The sequence below is a fragment of the Camelus ferus genome, chromosome 18, assembly GCF_009834535.1.
Source record: "Camelus ferus isolate YT-003-E chromosome 18, BCGSAC_Cfer_1.0, whole genome shotgun sequence".
In the NCBI taxonomy this organism is placed as follows: Eukaryota; Metazoa; Chordata; class Mammalia; order Artiodactyla; family Camelidae; genus Camelus; species Camelus ferus.
The window spans coordinates 31,434,666-31,456,695 of NC_045713.1; the positions used below are offsets into that span (position 1 = coordinate 31,434,666).

Here is a 22,030-nt window from a genome sequence, read left to right on the forward strand (position 1 = left end):
TCAGGTGAGAGGTGTGGCAGAAGCAGAGTCAATGTCTGGACGGAGCAGCTGGACCTACAGAGCTTCCCCCAGCCCTACAGCCGGGCTGGAGTCACTCTCCTAGTAGGGCAGAGATGGGGAGATTATCCTCTGAAGCTCCTGAAACAGGCAGCCCCCAGACACTGGCCAAGATGAAGAGCGGGGCAAGACACTGGCTGGCAGGGTCTTATCTACCTTAAGCTGACAAGCAGAAGATTCCTCTCAAGAGAAAGATTTCGAGTAATATCTACCAAAGCACAGTTTATTAGGAGAAAACCTGCCACATCCCACCGAGATCCCTATCTTTCCATCTAACACAGGATTGTAACTCAGCGCGGAAATAGGTCAAAAGAAAAAAAAAAGATCCTTTCAACAGATTCCGAAAAGGCACTTAATAAATTCAACATCCATCACTAATTAAGAAAAAAAAAATTACCTGAAGAAACCAGGAAGGCTGCGTCTTTAGCATGAAAAAGAACATCCTTCTCAAATCCACGGGGACTTCATATTCGAGGATGAAATAGTGTAGTAGCTAACTTTTATTGAGAGCCACGTGGCAGGCATGGTTCTAAGTACTTTTGTATCTATTATGTCATTTAAATCTCACCTCAGGATCACTAGGTAAGTATTGGTATTTGCATTAACCTTATTATTCATATAAGGAAATTTGGCGCAGAGGAATCACCTGCCAAAGACCCAACGTACTGATTGGTGAAGCCAGGATATAAAACCAAGTGTTTTGCCTCTAATGCCTGTGCTGTAACCCCCAGGCTCTGAGTCTCATTAAAGTCAGGCACGATAAAGATGGCTGCTAACACAATTAATATTTAATATTGTTCCATAATTTATAGACAGTTCAAATTAAAACTTTAATAAACGGGGAGATGGGAATTCATACTATGAGAGAGACATCCATACTTCTCAAATGAATCTATAAATCAAATGTAATACCAGTCCAAACCCCAAGAGGATTTAAACAATTGAATTTGACATCACAATTATGAAGTTTCTTTTGGATGAATAAATTAAAGAACCAATGCATTGTGTTAGAAGGAAGAATCATGGGGCAGAAACTACAATGTCATACGCTATAGATCATAAAGCCGTAGTAAATAAAACGGTGTGTTTCTGGCTCAGGAACTGGCAAATGGATTGCTAGGACAGAATAGGAAATCAGAAATAAGCACAACTATATAAAAACACACATGATGAAAGTAGCATTTCAAGTCAGTTGGGAAATTATGGATTATGAGGACTTTGCTGGGACAATTGGCCAATCAGCTAGGAAAAATGGAGTCAAATTTCCTCATTCACATCTACACCAATATTAGTTTAAGATGAATTATTTCAATGTTAAAAGGAAAACAATGGCATAAGAGATTAAAGTATCAGTAAATATGTATATATTCTTCAGAAGTGGGGAAGCTTTATGACCATGATATCAAAGAAGAAGGCAAAGAAAAAGACTTTACATATGACTACATAAAATTTTTAAAGCTTGGAAGACAAAAAAGTCACCATAAGGGTCAATAAAACGTAAAAAAGCAAATGGTGTTCCAGATATGATAGACAAATATTTAATATCTTTAATAAATAGTTTATTTTATAAATTAATAAGAAAAACACCCCAGAAGAAAACTGAGAAAAAGACATGAAACTGGCAAAATACAAAAATTCATTAGCTATCAAAGAAATACAAATTAAATCCAAGTAAGATAGCACTCTGACCTATCACAAGTTAAGAATTATTTAGTGTTATCCACGGTGCACAGAAATACACAATCTCATACAATGCTGTTACTGCAAATAAGTTCAAATTTAATGGAAGGTGGTCATTAGAATTTATCTTGTTGAAATGTTAAGATATTTGCAGAAAGATCTATATTATAAGGATGCTCCACACAGTATTCTTTATTTAATGAAGTGAAATAACAAAAACAACCTAAATGTGCACAATACTATATGGATTAAATGACGCATGTGCATTTAACGAAATGCTATGCTGTGGTTATAAATAAATTTTTAAAAAATGTTTAAGACAATGGGAAGATGTTGGTACTAAACTGGTAGATCAAAAAAAAAAAGTTAGAAAATACCATATTACACATGATAACTGGTCTGTGTGTGTGTGTGTGTGTGTGTGTGTGTGTGTGTGTGTTTGGATGTCAAGAAGGAGGACATTGTTACCCCTGGATATTCTGATACCCTCTACCTCTCCCGACCATGCATAAAAATATATGACCTGCTGTTCTTTATGACTTTTCCTGAAAGATGTGTAGCTAGAACAGCCTGTTCGTTGTTTGAGAGTCATGCAAAACCCTTCCCCACTTTGCTCCCAAAGCATTTGTAAATTCTAAATAGGAAACCAGTCCAGAGATGTAATTCATTTCAGCCAAACGACTTACAACCAGCAGCATCAAAGAAAAAATAGAGTGTACATACATAGATATACTGGATGACACGTAAGAGCATGGTGGGGGGGCCCTCTGGGAAGGGAAAGCAGGGGGCTAAGGGCTGGGCGAAAACTTCATTTTCGTTATATATCTTTTTTTACATACCCTTTGACTTTTTTTTTCTAAGTGCATTTTTTTTTTTTTTCCCAAATGAAGAGTGCAGAAGGGGAAAAAAATACAGGTGCTGGAGCCAGACCTGTGTAAGTTTGAATCTCTGTTTTGCCACTTAACTCACGTACAGCCTTGCGGAAGTCACCGACCTCTCACTGAGCCTCAGTTTCCCCACTGAAGGGGAGAAACTAAGCCTCACTCTGCAGGATTGTGGAAAGGATTGGAGATGATGCATGGAAATTTCCCGGTGTGTTGGCTAGTGTGTAGTAGGCGTCTGTTAGCCGTGCTCATTGTGATCAGTCTTGTACCTGCCTGAGACTGTAGGGAGAACTGAGGCAGAATGCAATTATCCATGTTGGAACAAAGCCAGGATACTGAGTCTTGCAAAACATGCTGTTGAATGTTCAATCAAGGTATGTAAGTACACATAGGCGCAGAACATACCCAGTGTTTTCCCCCAGGGTTCGGGAAGTAACATGCATTTTACCATGGCACATCTGCTCGTTTTTTAAATTCCACAACTAATTAACCAGGATCCTCATCAGCCAACTCCATGTGGATTAACTAAACATGTCAGCAAACCCTGGCCCTTTTCTGTTAAACACAGGCGATTTCTTCTCCCCACTAATGCCTCCAGCAAGATGCTGAATGCCTGGGGAGCTGAACAGCAAAGTCTAATCTTTGTTTAACCCACTGTTAGGCACTTCTCATGCCGCAGGTCAGTTTGATAACCTTAGGAAGGCATAATAACTGAGTGGATAAACCCACAGTGTCTGGAGTTGGTCTGACATGGTTTCTAATTCTGCTCAATCACTTTTTAACTGAGAAATTGTGGGTAAGTTATTTAACCTCTATAATTCAGTTTTCTCATCTGGTAAATGGGGCCAATTATGGTGCCTACCTCATAGGGTTATTATAATAATTAAGGGTGGATGAGAATTAAAGGTACTTTGCACAGTGTCTGATGCTTGGTGAGGCCTCAAAAAAAAGATAACAAAAAAAGAAACAAATACATATGTGATTTTGCCTTTGAAGATTCCAAGGAGGGATCATGTCCTCACAGAGACCACAGAGAAGTCACCTGTTGCAGAAAGATGCATGCAGCTGAGTTCTCTTTAAGGAACTCTGTAATAACCAGAAAAAAGTCACAAAGAAATTTTACATTGTCCTCTGTCTTAAGTGCATAAATAATTTGCTTATCAAATATCCTCAAAAGGAAAATGTGAGGGGAAATGTTTAAAAGTATGATTGCATCACGTTCAAAAACATTTCAATGGTTTTCAAAGAAAAAAAAATAAAGCAATGCTCCTTTAAGAAGAAAATCCTTTTAGAAGACACCACAGTCTGGTTATGACTCTGATTATTCAATAGGATCTCACATATGCCAACATTTTCCAAGAGGTGGGCTGTCACATAAATGTAACTAATCATTATTTAATCTCAAGCATTCATGTGAAAAGTAATTTTCTGATTAGCATGGAGGTTAAAGGAGGGATGTCAGAAGCTTTTTTTTTTTTTCCTTTCTGATTGTACAAGATTGTCATGGAAAAGACATGGATTTTTCCTTATCGTATCAAGAATCTGGACATGGAAGAAGGTAGTCACTATTTAACTGCTATACGTTGAATCAAACCTAAGAATAGCCACTGTTTCAAAGGCAGTTCTTCCGTCTGCTTAATTTTTAAAGAAAAAGTTGTCAAAATATTGACAAAAGTCCACTATTTCTGAGAAAAAAAGTTATAAATAACTCTCCAAATCTCAGGTCTTATCCTACCTTCTATCTGTGGTGGAAAACCTGCTGAATGTGTCAAGCACGATCCCCCAGGAGACAGTTTCAGTGCAGGGAAAACTCAGGCCTGAGTGATAGTCCAGTCTCCACCACTAAGAAGTCGGGCTCATCCAGCAAGTCACGTGAACTCTCTGAGTCACTTTGGACACATGAAACAGAGAAAGTCATGTATTTTCTGCAACAGATGACTTTAACACTAATTTGAGGTGTCAACTTGACTGGGCTAAGAGATGCCCTGAGAGCTGGTAAAACATGATTTCTGGGTGTGTCTGTGAGGGTGTTTCCAGGGGAGATTAACATTTGAAATCAGTAGACTCAGTAAAGAGAGCTACCCTCTCTTTACTCTCAATACCCCCTGAGGGCCCAAATAGAACAAAAAGACAAGGAGGGGTGAATTCACCCTCTTCTGGAGCTGGGGTGTCTGTCTTTTACGCCCACAGACACTGGGCCTCGTGGTTCTCGGACCCTTGGCCTCAGACTGGGATTCACACCATTGGCTCCCCTGGTTCCCTGGCCTTTAGCTGTGGACTGAATTCCACCACCTCTCCTGGTCCTCCAGCTTGCAGACAGCAGACTGTGGGACTTCTCAGCCTCTGTTACCACGTGAGGCAATTCCTGTAATAAATCTCCTCTTATATGGAATCTATATATATCCGATTGCTTCTGTTTCTCTGGAGAACCCTGGCTGATAGGATCTCTCATAGGGCTTCTGTGCCGATGAAATAAAATGGATACAAAGTGTTAGCACACTGCCTCCCCAGTGAACGGTGGAAAGGGCTGGAGGGAGCGAGGTCACCTGCTGTAGATCTGGGAAGGGCCGGCAGAAGCCTGAAAGTAGAGTGCAAGGTGGAGGTGGCCACTGGGGGTCGGGGAGAGGGAGGCCACAGGCACACACACAGATGGCTCAGAAGTGCTGGGGGCTCTGATGATTAGTAATTTAACAATGGCTTCAATGTAACATCTTTCAGTTGTGAGGTATAAACCAGCAAAGGAGAGTGGAGCCAAGGTCTCCTTGGGTTCTTGAGTTTGGGGTTTTTCATTTTTTTCTTCAAAAAAATTCTGTGAAGCAGAAGTCACGTTCTGAGCAGTGTAAAAGTGCCTGCATCAGGCCCATGACCTAAAGTTGTGCAAACTGTCTCCTCTCCCAAGGTGTTCCAGCCAAGGGAGAAATGAGGTGGGATCCAGTCTCCATTGGGTTTACTGAGTGTCTCCCCGGCAGTTGGGTTTACTGGGAGTGATGCCTCAGTCTGTTTTGCAGGAGGCTGGTGCTGGCCCTGGGCTTTATACAAGGGATTCCCTTTACCGAGTTTGGGGCCAAATACAGATCCCCAAAGGTGGGCCATCCAGGCCACGTGTCCAGTGGAGTGGTGTGCACCTACCCCTATATTACAGCACCCCTCCCCAAGTTGCACTGCCCCAGAAAAGTTTTCTGCCTGTTAACATCAGAGAGAGAGAAAGAAAAGCTATATTTCAGTTTGTTTATTGCTCTAAAGCATCTGTTACTTTGCTATGTTTTGCAGGGAAACTTGGCATCTCATATTCATAAACCGGGCTGCTTTGGGTTTAATTGTGTAGCTAACTCGAGCTATAAAGCGGGATCTGTGGCAGCCTGGAAAGATTTTCCAGGGAGAAGCAAGTGAGCCTCCAGGGCTACTTAATCCATGTGTCAACTGCGCCCCTGTGAGCAGTGCAAATGTAGCTCTCAGTCTTGGGTGTGAGGGAGTCCGGGCCCTTACACGAGCCATGGGAGAAAGGCTGATTTCTGATGACCTGACCCCGGGAGAGAGCCAGGCTGGGCCAGAGCTGGTCCATTGAAATCTCTGGCAAAATCCTCGGCTTTTGACAGCCGATGATGACCAGACAGGATTGATCCTCTTGGTGTTGTACCCAAGACCCCATGTCTTCCTGGCACACTGCAGTCAGGTAGGTGCTGTTCCTCTGGGGAAGGGTCCCCACTTTATCCCCAGCAGAGGAGCATCTCTGATAAAAATCTAGAACAACATTGAATCTACAGGGACAAACAATGAGGTCACTCTGGTGGGAAGTGAGATTCGAAGGCAAGAGCCCCAAGTTCAAATGCTCTGTTCTTTCTGGGGTTTGCTTTCTTCTCCCAATGCCTTCTTCAGAGACTGTGGATTGAGGTGGCCTCTGAGGGAGACTCCCGTGTTTGAGGCTTAGGGAAACAAGGGTGGAAAGCTTTCTTCTTCCAAGTGACCTCTCATAGAACCTTAAGATAAAGATGCAAAAATGGCCTGGGGGCTTGGGTTTAGTGCTAATGAGGTGTCTAGCAAAAAGGAATGACAGTCAAGGTAGAGGTCCAGATGGATCAGATCCTGCCTAATTGCTCACAGGGGACACAGCTGACAGTAGATATTTTCCCCTCCATTTTATAGATGGGAAAACTGAGGTTAGGGAAGTTACCCGAGGTCATCCAGCTCGAAAGTGGTGGAGGCTTGAACTCAGCTCTGTCTGACCCAGAACCTGCCCTGGAGGGTAAAACTGTGGGCCCGGGCATCCAGGTAGGAGACACAGGATGTAAAGCATCTTCCATTACAGAGTCTGGGGCTGATGGGCGATGGAGACTCTGGCCAACACTTGTATACTCTTGGAGAAGTATGGTGAATGAAGTTTCTGCATTTCCTTCTGTCTTGGCAGGAGCTCCAGTTTGGAGACAGATGAACCTGGGTTTGAAGCTCAGCTCAACCTTTTACTAGTAAGTTCTGAGGCAAGTTACTTAATGCCTCTGTTCCTCAGGTTTCTTATCTATAAAACAGAGATGATAATAGTAATACTTCAGAGGGTTGCTGTTGCAAGGATTAAATGAGATAATACAGTGAGATGGATCATGTGAAGCCCTTAGAATGGTCCCTGACATGTAACAAGCACTCTGCCAGTGTTAGGTGTTGGAATTAATTAATAGTATGGTAACATTCGGACCAAGTATGACCTAGCTGCTTTCCTGACCCTGTGTTTCTCCCTTTTGCTCTGCTATGTGATTTGTCTAGAATTGGGACCCTTACCCTACCTGGGGCAGAACCCCCCAGCTGTGGTTTTGGGAGATGAGTCTGGAAGCCACCCCTCTGGCTTTTCTCTAATGGACACAAAAGAGGGTGAGGCAGATCTAGACTCTCTCTGTGGCTGGCTGGCTGGGGATCCCAATTATTCCTGCAGGCTAGTCCCAAAGTCAGGTTCAAGCGGTGTTGGGTAGTTGTGGAATGCTTTTGGTCTTGGGTTCAAGTTCCATTTTTCGATCTAGGAAAATGAGTGAAAATCATATTTTCACTTCCACCTGCATACCTGCATCTGTTTTTAAAATTTACTTTAGAATTAGGAAGTGAAGAGGAGGTGTGATTAATTGCTAACCTCAAACCTCAGCAGAAGGGGAGTGTACAGTTCAACTATCATCTAATATTTCATCCTCAAGCCAAAAAAGAAAAACCCAGTTAAGTGGTTATTCCGACCACTCTACTGACTTTCTAAGACAACTCATTTCATTTTTTTTTTTTTTTTGATTGTGCTAATTGTGACGCCTTGAATTTCCCATCTGTCACCAATGTCACAGACAGGCCTTCCGTGAACAGCTCTTCCATGTAACAGCTTTTCAAAGACTTCTATCTTTGAACTTTCTTGTCCTGCCAACATTGCTCCTGTTCCTTCAACCCTTGCCCATTGGGTTAGTTTTTTTCTTTTTCTTCTTCTTTTTTAAAGTTTCCTCTGTGAAGCCCTCCACACTGCTGGGTTGATGTTTCAGGCAGCATTTCCCTGATGGAGAGGCTGGAGACACTCCATAAGCTTCTGTACTACCATTTTCTCTCATCCAGTGACTCTCAGAGAAAGGAACACAAGTGGTCAGTGTGTTCGGGAGCTGGTGTCTCCTGGCAGTTTATAATATTCTGCAAGCATTAGAAAGCGATCTGAATTTGCCCCAAATGGAGCATATGGTTAGCAGGATGGTTGCTCTGGTCTGGGAATCTTCACGCAGCTGAGTTCACCTCCCTTGCTGATCCCCAAGACTCTCTTTGGAAATCCCACATATGCTGTTTTTTTGCAGTGGAGTCAGAAATAAAGATTTTCATGTGAAATTTCTCAATTATAAAATGTTGGCAAGGGTTTTTTAAACAACATCAACAGCCACTAAACACAGGAAAAGGACCCAATTAGATGTGATCCTTGACACTACAGCCCAACTGCCAGTTTGCAACCTGTGCGCCTTAGGCCACTGGCATGTTCTTTCTTTTACCAGATGTTTATTAAAGACCAATTAAATACCAAGAACTTGAGACGATGTTGGGAGAAGAAAAGCCAGCCAAGGAGTCACAGTTCCTGCCACTGCAGGTCTTGCAAATTGCTAAATTAAGGCGAGAACATTAGGCATCAGTTTCTGAGATGCCATGAAGTGACTTCTCCAGCTTCCTCAGGTCCCTGGAACGTGAGGTGAGTGGTTAGGATTCTGCCATGGAGGTCAGCTGTCCCAGTGTAAACCTTCGTTCCTACTCCCATTGGCTTCTAGCAAGCTCTGCTTTCTCTCAACTTGATTCTTACCATTCTGACATGGCCAGATATGCATTCTTTTTTTTTTTTTTAATTGAAGTATAGTCAGTTACAATGTGTCAATTTCTGGTGTACAGCACAATTGGACATGCATTCTGGTCCTCTCTTTAGGGCATGGAGGGGGCTGGTAACTGAGGGACACAGAGGACAGGGACACAGCTAGTACAGGAGCAATGCCTGAGAGCAGCCCTTGGAGCTGGCCGTGTTCACGTGGATCCCGCCATGTCTCCTGACAGCACTGATGTCTGCGCTGCCCACCAAGAGGGAGAGTGTCCTCTCAGGGACCCTACTGCATCAGGGAAGGAAAGGAACCAGAACTGCCCTGAGCACATGTTAATGCCAAGACGGCGTCAGGAGCACTCAACATCTGCGCCTCCCAACAGCTCTACAAAGGACCTGCTTTCTTATTTCTATTTTACAGATGAGAAAATTGAGTTTAGACCAGGTATATTCTGTCCCAAGTTCACAGAATTAGTAGATGGTAGAGCTGGGATTTGAACTGAGGTCTGTCCCTTGGTTACAGACAAAAACTCAGCTCAAACTAGCTCAAATGATAAGAGAATTTGTTGTCGCACATAATTTGGGAGTCCAGTGACTCATCTAGTCTCAGGCCCATCTGGATCTAGGGGCTCAAGTGTGCCTTCGGGGCTCTCTGTCTCCATCACTTGGCTCTGCTGTCCTTGGTATGTTGGCCTCATGTTGCAGACAGCCCCCTCCATGTGACTGGCAGAGATATCCATTAGCCCGCCTTAAGATCTCATAGGAAGAGAGACTTATTTCTACCAGAGACCATATATCGTATCTTAGGGACATTTTGATTGGCCCAGTTTGAGTCACATGCCATCTGTGAAAAATCGTAATGGCCAAGGGGTAGATTGGCCAGCTTGGGTCATGTGTCCACCTCCGTGGACAGGGTACAGTCTTATATACTCCTCCTTCAGGACCACACGGCACAAAGGAGATTCTCCAAAGTTAAATCAAGGTCTGGTGTCAGTCAAATAAGGGAATGGATGCTGGGCAAGCAAAACCAATAGGTGTTGTCTACACTTTCTGATATCAAAGCTCTTCCCACACCTTTTTTGGAAAAAAGACAAATCAAGATAGAAGACTTTGCAAATCTGAGCCTTTCCTTATTCATTTAATTACTCTTTAATACCTAGGTTGGAGGAATGTCCTTAAATAGTCCCAGAGATGGGCTCTATGCAGTATGGCACCTTGTGGGGCTAGAGGGTTCCTTGTTCTCTCTCACCCTGACCGACCCAGTCTATGGTTGGCAATCAGGGGCTCTCTCCCAGGCCAGCAGCCCCTGAGCCCTGTCTGGGGTGCTTGGCCATGGAAAATCCCCAGGCCTTGGTGGCAGAAGATGACAGTAGCTGCCTTACCCACTCTGGCAGCCCAGGGAAAGATTTCAGACTCAAACATATTTGGAGGAAGGATTCAGCTGTGGCGTTCCTAACTCCAGATTAATTTACACTCCAGTGGCCCCCAGGGAGGCTGACAGACTGATGGATGGTGATGCCTGCGGGGTGCGCAGCCGCATTAATGCTGCCACGAACTCAGCTCATTAGCTCCGAGTTCCTCTCCTTCCCCTGCCACACCTTGGGCACAGTTAGTCTCATGTAAAATCGGGCCAGCTCATAGGGCCGTGTGCACTCAATGGCAGATCCCCGGGGTGGATATCCAACTGGGTTACTAACACAGCAGAGGGTGCACAGCCCCCTGCCTCCATCCACCATCTGCCTTCATCCCTCCAAGGGCATGGCACGGGATGCGTGGGATGCCTGGCAAGAACATATTCCACACAAGGAGCTCAATTACCTTCCCCCAGGGAGCTCAGTAACAGTTCCGAGGACAGAACTCTCCATATGACAGTCCCGCCCTGCAGGGGATTAGGCACGTGAAGGCTCCTAAGTCTATAAGTCACCGAGACTTGTTGGAGTCTGTTGGAATCCAAAGAGGAACCAGTCAAACTGGTTATTTGCTCAAAAAGCAGAGCCTGAGTGTGTAGCCAGAGCCCAGACAGCCTGACTAGATGGTCCTGGCACTGGCTGAGAAAGGTGGGTGCTCGGCTTGTGAAAACGAAGCACAAAATGGCTGACTGAATTTTTCACAGATTCCCCCCTAAGACTGTCGCAGGAATATATAAATAGGGCTTTAGGCAAATGCCAGGAGACCTTCTGCACCCTCCCCCTTCCTTCTCTGACTTCATCTCCCACCATTTCCCACTTCCTCACTCCACGCCAGCCTCACTGGTCATTTTGCAGTTGAACACTTGAGGCACATGCCCACCTCAGGGCCTTTGCACATCCTATTCTCTCTGCATGGAAGGCTCTTCCCTCAGAGCACTATACCTCTCTTACCTTCTTCAAGTCTGTACTCAAATGCACCTTCTCAAGGAAGCCATCCCTGACCACTTTACTTACAAATGCAACAGCCCTCCCCACTACTCCGCCAGCACAACTTATCCTCATTTCTTGTTTTATTTTTCTCTGCCTCACTTACCACCTTCTAATATACTCTATAATTTACTTGTTTCTCTTGTTTGATCATGTTATGCTCCTGCTTAATATCTTTCAGGGGTTCCCCATGCTTACGGGTCTTCTACAGGAAGGGGTGATTCAGGTGGTCCTTGGGCTCAGCAATACTTAACATTGCATCACAGACCAAAGGCCAACCCTTTCTAATCTCTCCTGCTTAGTCAAGGACAAGGTCTAAGTTGGTGTTAGCATGTCTCTAACATGATATTTTCCATTTTTATCAAACAGAGAGCAGGTCTTAGGCTCTGAGCTTTCAGCAGGCAACAGTGTCTAATCAGAATTGAAGACCATCATTTTGTGTCTGTTGTATTTATTTCATTGACAAAAGACACCAGTTTTCCAATTATAGTGATAAAAATGTTACTTTCTAAGTAATTAGAAAACCCAAGTTCCTAATATGAAGCAAATCAGGAAGGGGTGTCATGAATAATAGAAGTTTAAGAAATCATAATGTGTAAAGAGATGTGAAATATCCTTCAGTGGTGCACTCAGCCTTTCATAATCTGGTACTTGGGGAGGTCTCTTAGGTACTCTGTTTCATGCACCTTGACTTTGGAAACTCGAGGGTATATTTACTATTCCCCTGGCATTTTGTGCAGTTTCACACGTCTGTGTCCAGAATAGGCATCCTAGCATTGTCTTCTGGGTGAACTCCTGCTCATGCTTCAGAAGTCAGCGTCAGCATCACCTTCTCTGAGAAGCCCCTTGCAATCCTGTATGCAAGACAGATTTCATCCTTTGCTTCTTCGTGCTGCCTGCCTGCCTTGTTTATATCTGCATTGTTGCATGAATTACATGGCACCATCTTACTTGTTTATACAGCAGTTCCTTGAGGGCAGAGATTGCCCTGTTCCTCCTCATAGCTACACAGACAGTGGCCAGGACATATAAGATGCTAAATAAATGCAGAGTGAAACACTACCTCATGGACACTCTGATGGCCTGGCACCTTTAAGTCTGGAATGAAATCCAAGCTGATACTGGCCGGCACCCTCCTCAGGGTAAGTCATGACTGCTTCAGATTCCTCTCCTCTGTCCAAGTGAGACTCTCCCAGCCCAGCACGAAGGGACATGCACCCTCCCCTTGTGCACCTAGTCAACTGGTCAATGGGTGTGTCAAAAGGGACCTCTATTCCCCAGCCCACTTATAACCATGTGGAAAGAAAGACTTCAGCTAGAATAACACTCCTGGTCTCTCTTGCCACCCTGCAGTCACTCCTCACATTGACTCAAGTAGCTGGTGAGTTTGAAAGAAGCACCCAATCATTACTGTGGTCAGCAGCCCTCCCCGAGCCCTGCCGGAACCAGCTATCCCCAAACAAGGGCATTGCCCACTCTTTGGAGCTATCAATGCTGAGGAACAGCCTTTGGGGAGCACTCACAGTCCCAGCTATGCTGATGACGAAGTGGTGAGTCTGACTCAGCAGGACGGTTACCATGATCTTTTGACCACATTCTCAGCCAACTTCATCAGTGACAGAGCTGGCATTCTGATTGCCATTTGTCTGACTCTTGACTCAATTGGTTCTGAACTTGGGAAGGGAAGAGAGGAATGCAATCATACTCTGCCTTCCTCCTCGCCCCAACTTTCAACAAGATATAGAGTCCTGGAAGTCTACAGAAGCCGGAAGTCACGGGCTCAGGCAGAGGACCTGGGCTTGAGTTGTCAAAATCTGTAGTCAGGACCCAACTGGGGATGGGGGTGCTGTTGGAAGACTAAGTGTCCCATGGTGGCTGCATTTTACCCCCAACACACACCTAAACACTCAGGCCAAAGCTCCAGAGCCTCAGCCCCTTAAAAGGGATCTGCTTTGTGAGGAGCCAACCACAGCAAGCAGCCACTCTTCTGGGTCCACTCGTCCCCCTTTTCTGCTTTCATCTTTCTGAGCCCCCAGTTCCAGCCACTCAAGGCCATCCTCCCTGTCTTTGGCATCCAGGTGTAGTGACTAAGGGCAGGGACCCCAGAGTCAGACAGACAGGCTAGGGCTTGATCAGCACCCCCTCCACTTACTGCGGGCTGGACCAGCACAGTGACTACATCTTCTGGTGTCTCAGATCCACTTCTTCAAAATAGTGACAACAGTAATACCGACCTGCAGGCTCACGCTCAGCATGGTGTCCGGCACATAGTAAGTGCTCTGTCCATGTCGGCTGCTGTGACAGTGTCCCACTCGCATCCTTGGCCTCCAGCAGCCTTTCCTGTTCATGTTTGGTGTTAACCCTCACACTGCAGCTGCAGGTAAGAGTCCTGCCCACTGCATCTGCCCATCCCTGGGGGAGCCACACAGAGGGAGGCAGTCCACGTTGTCTCCCCACAGGGTAGAAGGATTGGGCACGTCCCTGATTGTCCAGATACTGGCAAATTCTCGGGGTGTAGACCCTGATGAGTATCTTCTGAGGGTCTCAGGGGCTCAGAACACTAGGCCCCTTTGGTGCTGGTGGCCCAGGGACGTAGGATCCAGAGAGCTAAGGAGAACCAGGCACTCTGTCATCAGCCCAGCTGGTTCAGCTCCCTGGGGCCCGTGGGTACAGCAGGTGCCAGCACTTGTCCTCACTGCGACAGGTGCCAGCCCCAGCAGCTGCCTCTGCCAGTTCTCAGCAGTGATGTTCACAGTGAATAATGCCTTTTCCCAGACAGCATATGGCCTGGGCAGGGTTTGGCATTCAAGAGTCACAGACTCACAGCCGTACGGCCCCACTGCCTGAGTTCCTCTGGCCAAGGCAGGCCATGCAGGGGAGCCTGGGTCGGGGACTTGAATGAGCATCGCTGGGAACCAGGCTTGAGGAGAGCAGAGCAGGGGCCCCACTGGAGGCTGGTTGGTGCAGTGGCCAAGGCACAACTTCCCAGCAAGTCCAAGAACATGGAGACTGGAAGAGAGGGAGGGTTACTCCCCCTTCTAGATTTTCCACTTATTAGAAGCCAAGGGAGTGGTTTTCCAGGTTGGCTTATGGTTGCTGTGGGATTCACTGTTTGCAAAAATGGCTCCAATAACTCCCTTTCTTATATTAACCCCCTTTGGTAGAACCCTCCCACAATGACTCCAGATTTGGCCACATGACTTCCTTTGGCCAAGCTCATGAAAAGTTCTGGTGCACCAAAGCTGGCCCTCTTGTTGCTCCTGGAATCTCATGGCCACCACTGAGTGCTCCCAGGCTCACCTGCTGGAGGACTGGAGACCATGTGGAGATGGGGCTCCCATCATCTCAGGTGTCCTAGACCAAACCATCATCTACCAGGCAGCCCAACCAACCCAATTTTTGGCCACAGATGCATGAGTCCAGCCAAGTTCAGGTGAGCCTGGCCCAGCCCAGAAGAATGGTCCAGGTGAGCTCAGGCCAAATCGCCAGAGTTATTGAGCTTAATAAATGACTGTTGCTTTAAACCACGAAGCTTTGGAGCCATTTGTTACAGAGCAAAAGCAAACTGACATGCATAGATTTTATGTGGTCATAGATCACTAGAGCAGACACGGCTTAATCCAGCTGGACTCTGAAATACCTGTTCAGAACATCCCAGGATGGTCATTTACAAAATTTAGAGAACAAAGGGAGTGAGTGTGAACTCAAAATGACCTGTACTAGGAAGAAAAAGCCATCTCCTGTCACTCCTGCTCTTCTAGTCTAGCTCATCTGTCACCCAAAAGTTTTAGTTGGATGTAAGTTGAAATCAAGGGAAAATGGTCCAAGAAACTAGGCATTAAAAGTGAGGTAAGACTTAATGGACATTTAAATGCCTACCATGTGCCAGGCTTTGAACTTGATGGGGTTTTTTGCCTTGAAGTAGAGCTGATTCACAATGTTGTGTTAGTTTCTAGCGTACAGCATAGTGATTCAGTTACAAACAAACAAACAAACACTCTTTTTTATTAGATTGTTGTAAGATACTGAGTATGGTTCCCTGTGCTATACAGTGGGACCTTGTTGTTTATCTATTTTATATATAGTCATTTGTATTTGCTAATCCCATGCTCCTAATTAATCCTCTCCCCCCGTTCCCCTTTGGTAATCATAAGTGTCTTTTTTCTGTGTCTGTGAGTCTGTTTCTGTTTTGGAAATAAGTTCATTTGTATCATTTTTTAGATTCCACACAACAGCGATAGCATATGATATTTGTCTTTCTCTGTCCAACTTACTTCACTTAGTACGATAATCTCCAGGTTCATCCATGTTGCTGCAAGTGGTATTATTTCATTCTTTTTTATGGATGAGTAGTATTCCATTGTGTATATATATATATATACACACACACACACACACACCACATCTTCTTTATCCAGTCATCTGTTGATCGACATTAGGTTGCTTCCATGTCTTGGCTATTGTAAACAGTGCTGCTGTGAACACTGAGGTGCATGTATCTTCTCAAATTAGAGTTTTCTCCAGATATATGCCCAGGAGTGGGATTGCTGGATCATACGGTAAGTCTGTTTTTAGTTTTTAAAGGAATCTCCATACTGTTTTCCATAGTGGCTTCATCAAATTACATTCCTACCAGCAGTGTAGGAGGGTTCCTTTTTCTCTGCACCCTCTCCAGCATTTATTGTTTGTGGACTTTTTAATGATGGCCATTCTGACCAGTGTGAGGTGATACCTCACTGCAGTTTTGATTTGCATTTCTCTGATAATTAGTGCTATTGAGCATCTTTTCATGTGCTTATTGTCCATCTGGATGCCTTCTTTGGAAAAATGTCTATTTAGGTCTTCTGCCCAATTTTTTCTTTAATGGAGGTACTAAGAATTGAACCCAGGACCCCGTGCATACTAAGTATGTGCTCTTCCACTGAGCTATTTCCCTCCCCCTTCTGCCCATTTTTTGATTGGGTTGGGGTTTTTTTTGTTGTTATTGAGTTGCATGAGCTGTTTGTATATTCTGAAAATTAAGCCTTTGTCAGTCACATCGTTTGCGAATATTTTCTCCCATTCCATAGGTTGTCTTTTTGTTTTGTTTACGGTTTCCTTTGCTGTGCAAAAGCTGACACATTTTGAACTTGGTGTTTTAAACATTCTTGGTTTCACTTGTCTCCACCACCCCCATTTAATAACCTACAAGATGGATTCTGCTTCTGCAGGTTCTGAAGCCCAGGCTGAGAAGAGGCATTGTTTTCCCTAGGAGTGGAGAAGCCAGGGTTTGAAATCTGCTCTGCTAATTCAAAGATCAAGCATTTTCATGATACCACAGGATCCCTACTCCAGCAAACCCTTGTTTGACCACTACTTATGGGCCAGGTCCTTTTCTGAGTGCTTTACATAAATAACTTACACCTCAACTCTAACCCAGTGGGGTAGGAACTACTGCTATCATCACTGTACAGATGAGGAAACTGAGGCATAGAGAGCTTAAGTAACTTCTGCATGGTCACACAGCTGAAGGGTGGTCGATCTGACACCAGGCCTCCTGCTCAAGGGCTCATTTTGTTTGGGTTTTTCCTTATTGGTGGCTAAAAATCTGGAAGTCATTATATAAATAACACCTTTCCATTTTGCCTCTTATAAACCAACAGTCGGGCCCTAGGCAGGGAAACAGACTGCCTAACAAGTCCTTGTTTTGGATTCTTTGGGATGAAGTTTGGGAGCATCCTATATTCTGGGGTCTAGAGCTGCCCCCTCCTCTCTCCATTCTCAAAAATGCAGCCCACCACCCAGTGCAGGATGCCCAATTCAGGCACTTCCGTGAGTCAGGCAGGTAACATGTGAGTGCAATAGGCTGGGGCGGGGGGGGCGGGGCGCCTGTGGGGAGCCCTAGGCTGCACACCTCGTCTAAAGAGGAGATCATTTCTTTCCAGCTGATTGTTAGCAAGCAGGAATATGGGTCCAGTTTTGCCCAGTTTTCCCATTTTCAAGACAAGCCAGAATTTAAATTTTTTCACTAGTTTTTATTTTTAAGTTGGCACCCAATAAAAATTTTTTTTCTCAAAATACCATGTGAGCCAAACAAAACTTCTTTGAGCCAAATATTGCCCAAGAGCAGCACTGTCTGTATTTGGCAGAGGAGATAAAGCTCAGGGTAAATGACAATAAAAATTAGAATGAGTTTAAGGGGGAACTTATCTCCCAGAAAATGTCCGGACTAATCATCTTTAAGGTCGATAAGAGATGTGAAGGGTGGATTATTAAATAGTCTTTCACTTGGGTTTATCTCCAGGGCTGCCATTTGACATCCTAATACTCCGCTGACAAATCACAAGACTGTCCCATTTCTGGGTAGAGAGGAGATTTACAAGCCAAATTCTGAAACGTTCATCTCAGAGAGTCTGCTGTACCAGCGGCTCTTGGGGTAGCTGCAGCACACAGATCTCGTTTCCCTCAACAATAAACAGTCTGTCTGGAGAAGCACAGGCACCATCTGTAATCGTTCCACTGGTACCCAATGAAATGTTTGTGTGCCTGGTCAGTTCCCCGCAGGGCCATTCCATGCCTGTCTCTGTCTGCACCGCCCAGGTGAGCTACCCTCAAAGAAATGAATCTTGGTCCCGACCAGCATCAGAGTCTGAGCCACACAGATTTCTAGCCCAGGAGGTGTTGCCAGACAGTGGCTGCTCTCAGTGTGAAAGCCTTTGCCTCCAAACCCCAGATCCCTGTGGGTGGAAGGATATTTGCACCCGATTCCCTCATTCATCAAATATTTATTGAGCATCTGCTATGCTCTAGGCACTGTTCCAGAGTCCAGAGGTAGACTGAACAAGAGAGAAAAAATCCCTGCCTTCATGGAGCTTGAGCTGTTGTGGGGAGATGGACAATGAACAAGATGAATAAGCAAAACCAGATGTTAGAGAATATAAGTGCTGAGGAGAAAAAAATTAAAGCAGGGGACAGGGATGACGAAGGGTCAGGGAGGTTAACGTTTTACAAAGAGTGTAAAAGAGTGGGAAGGCTTCACTCAGAAGAGGTGTTTGAGCGGAGTTTTATAGCAAGTGAGGGAGCAGGGCACGAGGCTCTCAAAGGAGAAAGCGGTCCAGGTGGGGCAAACACAGGTGCACGGTCCCCCAGGTGGCTCTGCACCTGATGTGTGCTAGGGACAGCGAGGATGCTGAGTTGCTGGAACACAAGAGCAGGAGAGGAGGTCAGAGAGACAAAGCTGAAGGGGCTGGGGTGTGGGACCTGGAAGGTCACAGAAGGACTTCGACGTTTATTCTGAATGAAATGAGAAGCAGGGGAGTAACCTAACCTGATGTATGTTTTAGCAGATCTCATGGGCTGCAGTGCTGGGGACAGACGGAAGAGAGCAATGGGCAGAAGCAAGAATTAGCTAGGAAGCCATGGACAGTCATTCACAAAAGAGACGACAGTGGCTTGGCGAGAGAGGGTGAGAAGTATTCAGGTTGTGGCTACGGCCAAACCCCCCAGTCCTCGATTACTGCTGCCACCACACGTGTATTGGGCATTCCCAATAAGCCCAAGGGGCCCCTGAAATTGTCTGAAAATGCTGCTTTTTGTGTACGGTATATATCTGGGAGAGTCAACATCGGGCAGTACACCCCAGGGGTTATAAACTGCGCTCTGCATTCAAATGGCCTGAATTCAAGTTCCACATGGGCCCCTGACTCTCTTTATAACCCTACGCAAGCTTTTAAATGTCTTGGTATCCTCACCTGTAAACCCAGGATTTTAATAACTGTACCTACCCTGTAAGTTTAAGAACTGAACACTGGGTTTGTGAAACACTTCTTAGTAACTATTCAATGTACGTTAGCTATCTTCATCCAGTTTTTTCGAGGGGTCACTAATCGAAATGCAGTTGAGACTCCAAAGCTTTGCCTTCAGCCTGAGCCAGACCACAGATGGTATAAAAGGGCTCCTTTCGCTCTCTTGGCTTAAATTTTAAAAAAGGTTGAAGATCTTGGGGTTTTCGCTCAGGCCTGCTCTATAATCTTGAAGCAGGAGACTGAGTCCTGGGCAGACTAAGTAATTTGCAATAACCTACCCAAGATGACAGAGCTAGAAAGTGGCAGAGCCGGGTTCGAACCCACGTCTGGCTGATGGCTAAGGCCATATCTCTACAATACCATGCTGCCTCTTGAATGGGGAGGGAGATCTTTTGCTCAAAGGTTTGTCCAGCAGGGTTGACGCGGGAGGATTAAAACAGAAGAGAAATCAGAATGCCCTGCCTCGGAGGGCTAGTTTTACAGAGACTCCCCCACCCCACCTCCAGCTTCACTGGGCTTCCTTCTGCTCTTCCAACAATAAAAATCCCAGCTGCAGATCTCGCAGTTTAATACCTGTCAGGAAAATGCTAATTTCATTGTAGGTCCCACTGCTGTTCAGATGATCACAAACAGGTCCATCAAAAATCCTCAGGGGACAGCATTTATAAGTGATTCTCCCTGTAGACCCTACTGGGGGAGCCTCCTAAAACTGCTGTTTCATTAATGGGCCATCTTCATACTTGTTGATGTCTAATTACTGACACTAATGGGCTCATGTATTTTAAAAATGAAATTATGGGTTTTAATCAATTAGGAAAAGCACCAGAGAAACTGCTGAATAAATCTGGCAAGGGACACAAAGGACTGCTAGTTAAACAGGCACCCCCAGCTCAGGAGACCTCAGAATGCTACGGCAGCAGAATTAACTCCGAAAAGAAACAAGTCAATGCCCGGGATTATAAGATGGAGCATGGTTGTGGATGGATTCATCTTTAGATTAACAACAGTCCTGGGTATGGCTCGGGCTTAGAAATGGATCTGAAACTTAACTGCTGCTGACTTTGAAATATTTCTTGACTTCGCATTCTCTGGCTGATTTACATGGAAATAACACATCAGATAAGTAAAAAGGAAAACAAAAATTGAAGATCCTGTATAATCCCATCATGCAGCAATAAGGATTATTAACAGTGTGTTGTATATTATTCCAGGCTTTTAAAAAATTTCTGTTTGTATGGTTTTGTGTGTGTATTTTCAAAAAGTAAACAGCATCACACTAAATGAATGTGATGTTCTGTAACTTTTAAAAACTTGTTAATAGACAATGGATAATTGTCCAGGTTAATAGTTTATATTTATGTACTTCAGCTCTTTAAACAGTTGCATAGTATTCCATACCAATCTGCTCTCTTGGATATTTGTTTGCATTTTAAAATATTCAAACAAAACTATATTAAACATCCTTGAAGTTAAATATGCATCTACCTTTTATTTCCTTGAAATTGTTTTCTAAAAAGCAGAGTTTCTGAATGTGTGAGTCTAAGGCTTTTCAACAAACAGCCAAGTTTCCTTCCAGAACTGTTACACCAACTGACATTCATAATAACACTACAAGAGGATATTTTCACATTTTTCAATTTTCATAAGTGAAAAATGCTGTCATTATTCTACTTCATTTTTTCATAACTACTGAGTTGAGCACTTTTCTGTCATTTGTAGATTGTCCATTTGAATTTCCACTCTGCTTCTTCATGCATATTGCCTGATTTGCTATTAGGCTGTCTGTCTATTATTTATATGTTATAAATCTTTACGAGTTCAGGATAGTTAATGTTTGACAGTATTTCTTTAGTGTAAAAAATGCTTTAACATTTTTACATAGTCCAAATTCTTAGTCTTTCCCTTCATGTCTTCTGTTTTTGGGTCATGCTTAGAAAATTTTCACCATTCCTTAACCATGAAGTGGTTTTATTTTTAGCATTTAAATCTGCAATCATGTTGAGACATTTTGATATATGTGAGGGAAAAATTATTTCCCAAGTGGCTAATCAGTTGTCTCAACACCATTTCTTTTTTTTTTTTTTTAACTGAATCTTTTTTTTTTTAAATTAATGTTTTTGGTGGGGGGAGGTGATTAGGTTTATTTATTTATTTTTACTGGAGGTACTGGGGATTGAACCCCAGACCTTGTGCATGCTAAGCATGTGCTCTACCACTGAGCTACATCCTCACCCCACCCCCCCAACACCATTTCCTGAATAAGTCTTTCCCACTGATTCAAGTTCCACCTTCTATAATAAACCAAAAATGTTTTGGATTTTCTATTCTACTTCACTGATTTTTCTTATAGCAGTACTATACTTTTAATTGTTATAAATTTGTTTTAATATAATAATCTTACTCTCCAAATTCAATTTTATCTAGTGTTCTCATTGCTCTCCAGATGAACACTAAAAGTCAAGGTTTTTCTTTTCATTGGTGTTTCCATTTACTTGAATGAAAGGACTGGATTAATTTGAGATTTAATATTCAGGTACATGTCATGCCCTCCACTCATTCAGGCCTTTGTTTACATTATCTAGTGAAGTTTTATAGTTCATATATATTCTGGGCATTTGTTTAAGTATTTAACATTTTATTTCTGTTATAACAACCTACTCCCCCAACATACACAATATTGTTAACTGGTTGTTGTTGTTTGTGTGTGTGTGTGTGTGTGTGTGTGTATTTTCTCCTCTGCCAAGCTTTGCTAAGCACTCTTATCAGTTCCTACAGACTGTCTGTTGATTCTCTTTGGTTTTGTGGGCAGACAATACCATCATGTGCTAATCAGGAAAGAAAAAAGATGACTTCTTTTCAGAATCTGAGTCTAGCTTCACTTTTTTCTTGTCTTATTACATTGGCTATACCTTCCAGAACAATACTAAA

General features: G+C 44.1%; 1 protein-coding gene across 2 annotated transcripts in view; it reads right to left on the reverse strand.

The window, feature by feature from the left end:
• HS3ST2 (heparan sulfate-glucosamine 3-sulfotransferase 2) overlaps window positions 1–22,030 on the reverse strand; it is an 82,040-nt gene that overhangs the window by 19,418 nt on the left and 40,592 nt on the right. The window contains exon 6 of one of the 2 annotated variants that reach the window (XR_004312772.1): window positions 5,138–7,134. The exons of the other annotated variant lie outside the window; for it this stretch is intronic. The gene's annotated coding sequence lies outside the window, so the exon portion shown is untranslated. Of the gene's footprint in view, window positions 1–5,137; window positions 7,135–22,030 lie in introns of those variants that run through there. 2 annotated transcript variants of the gene reach the window in all.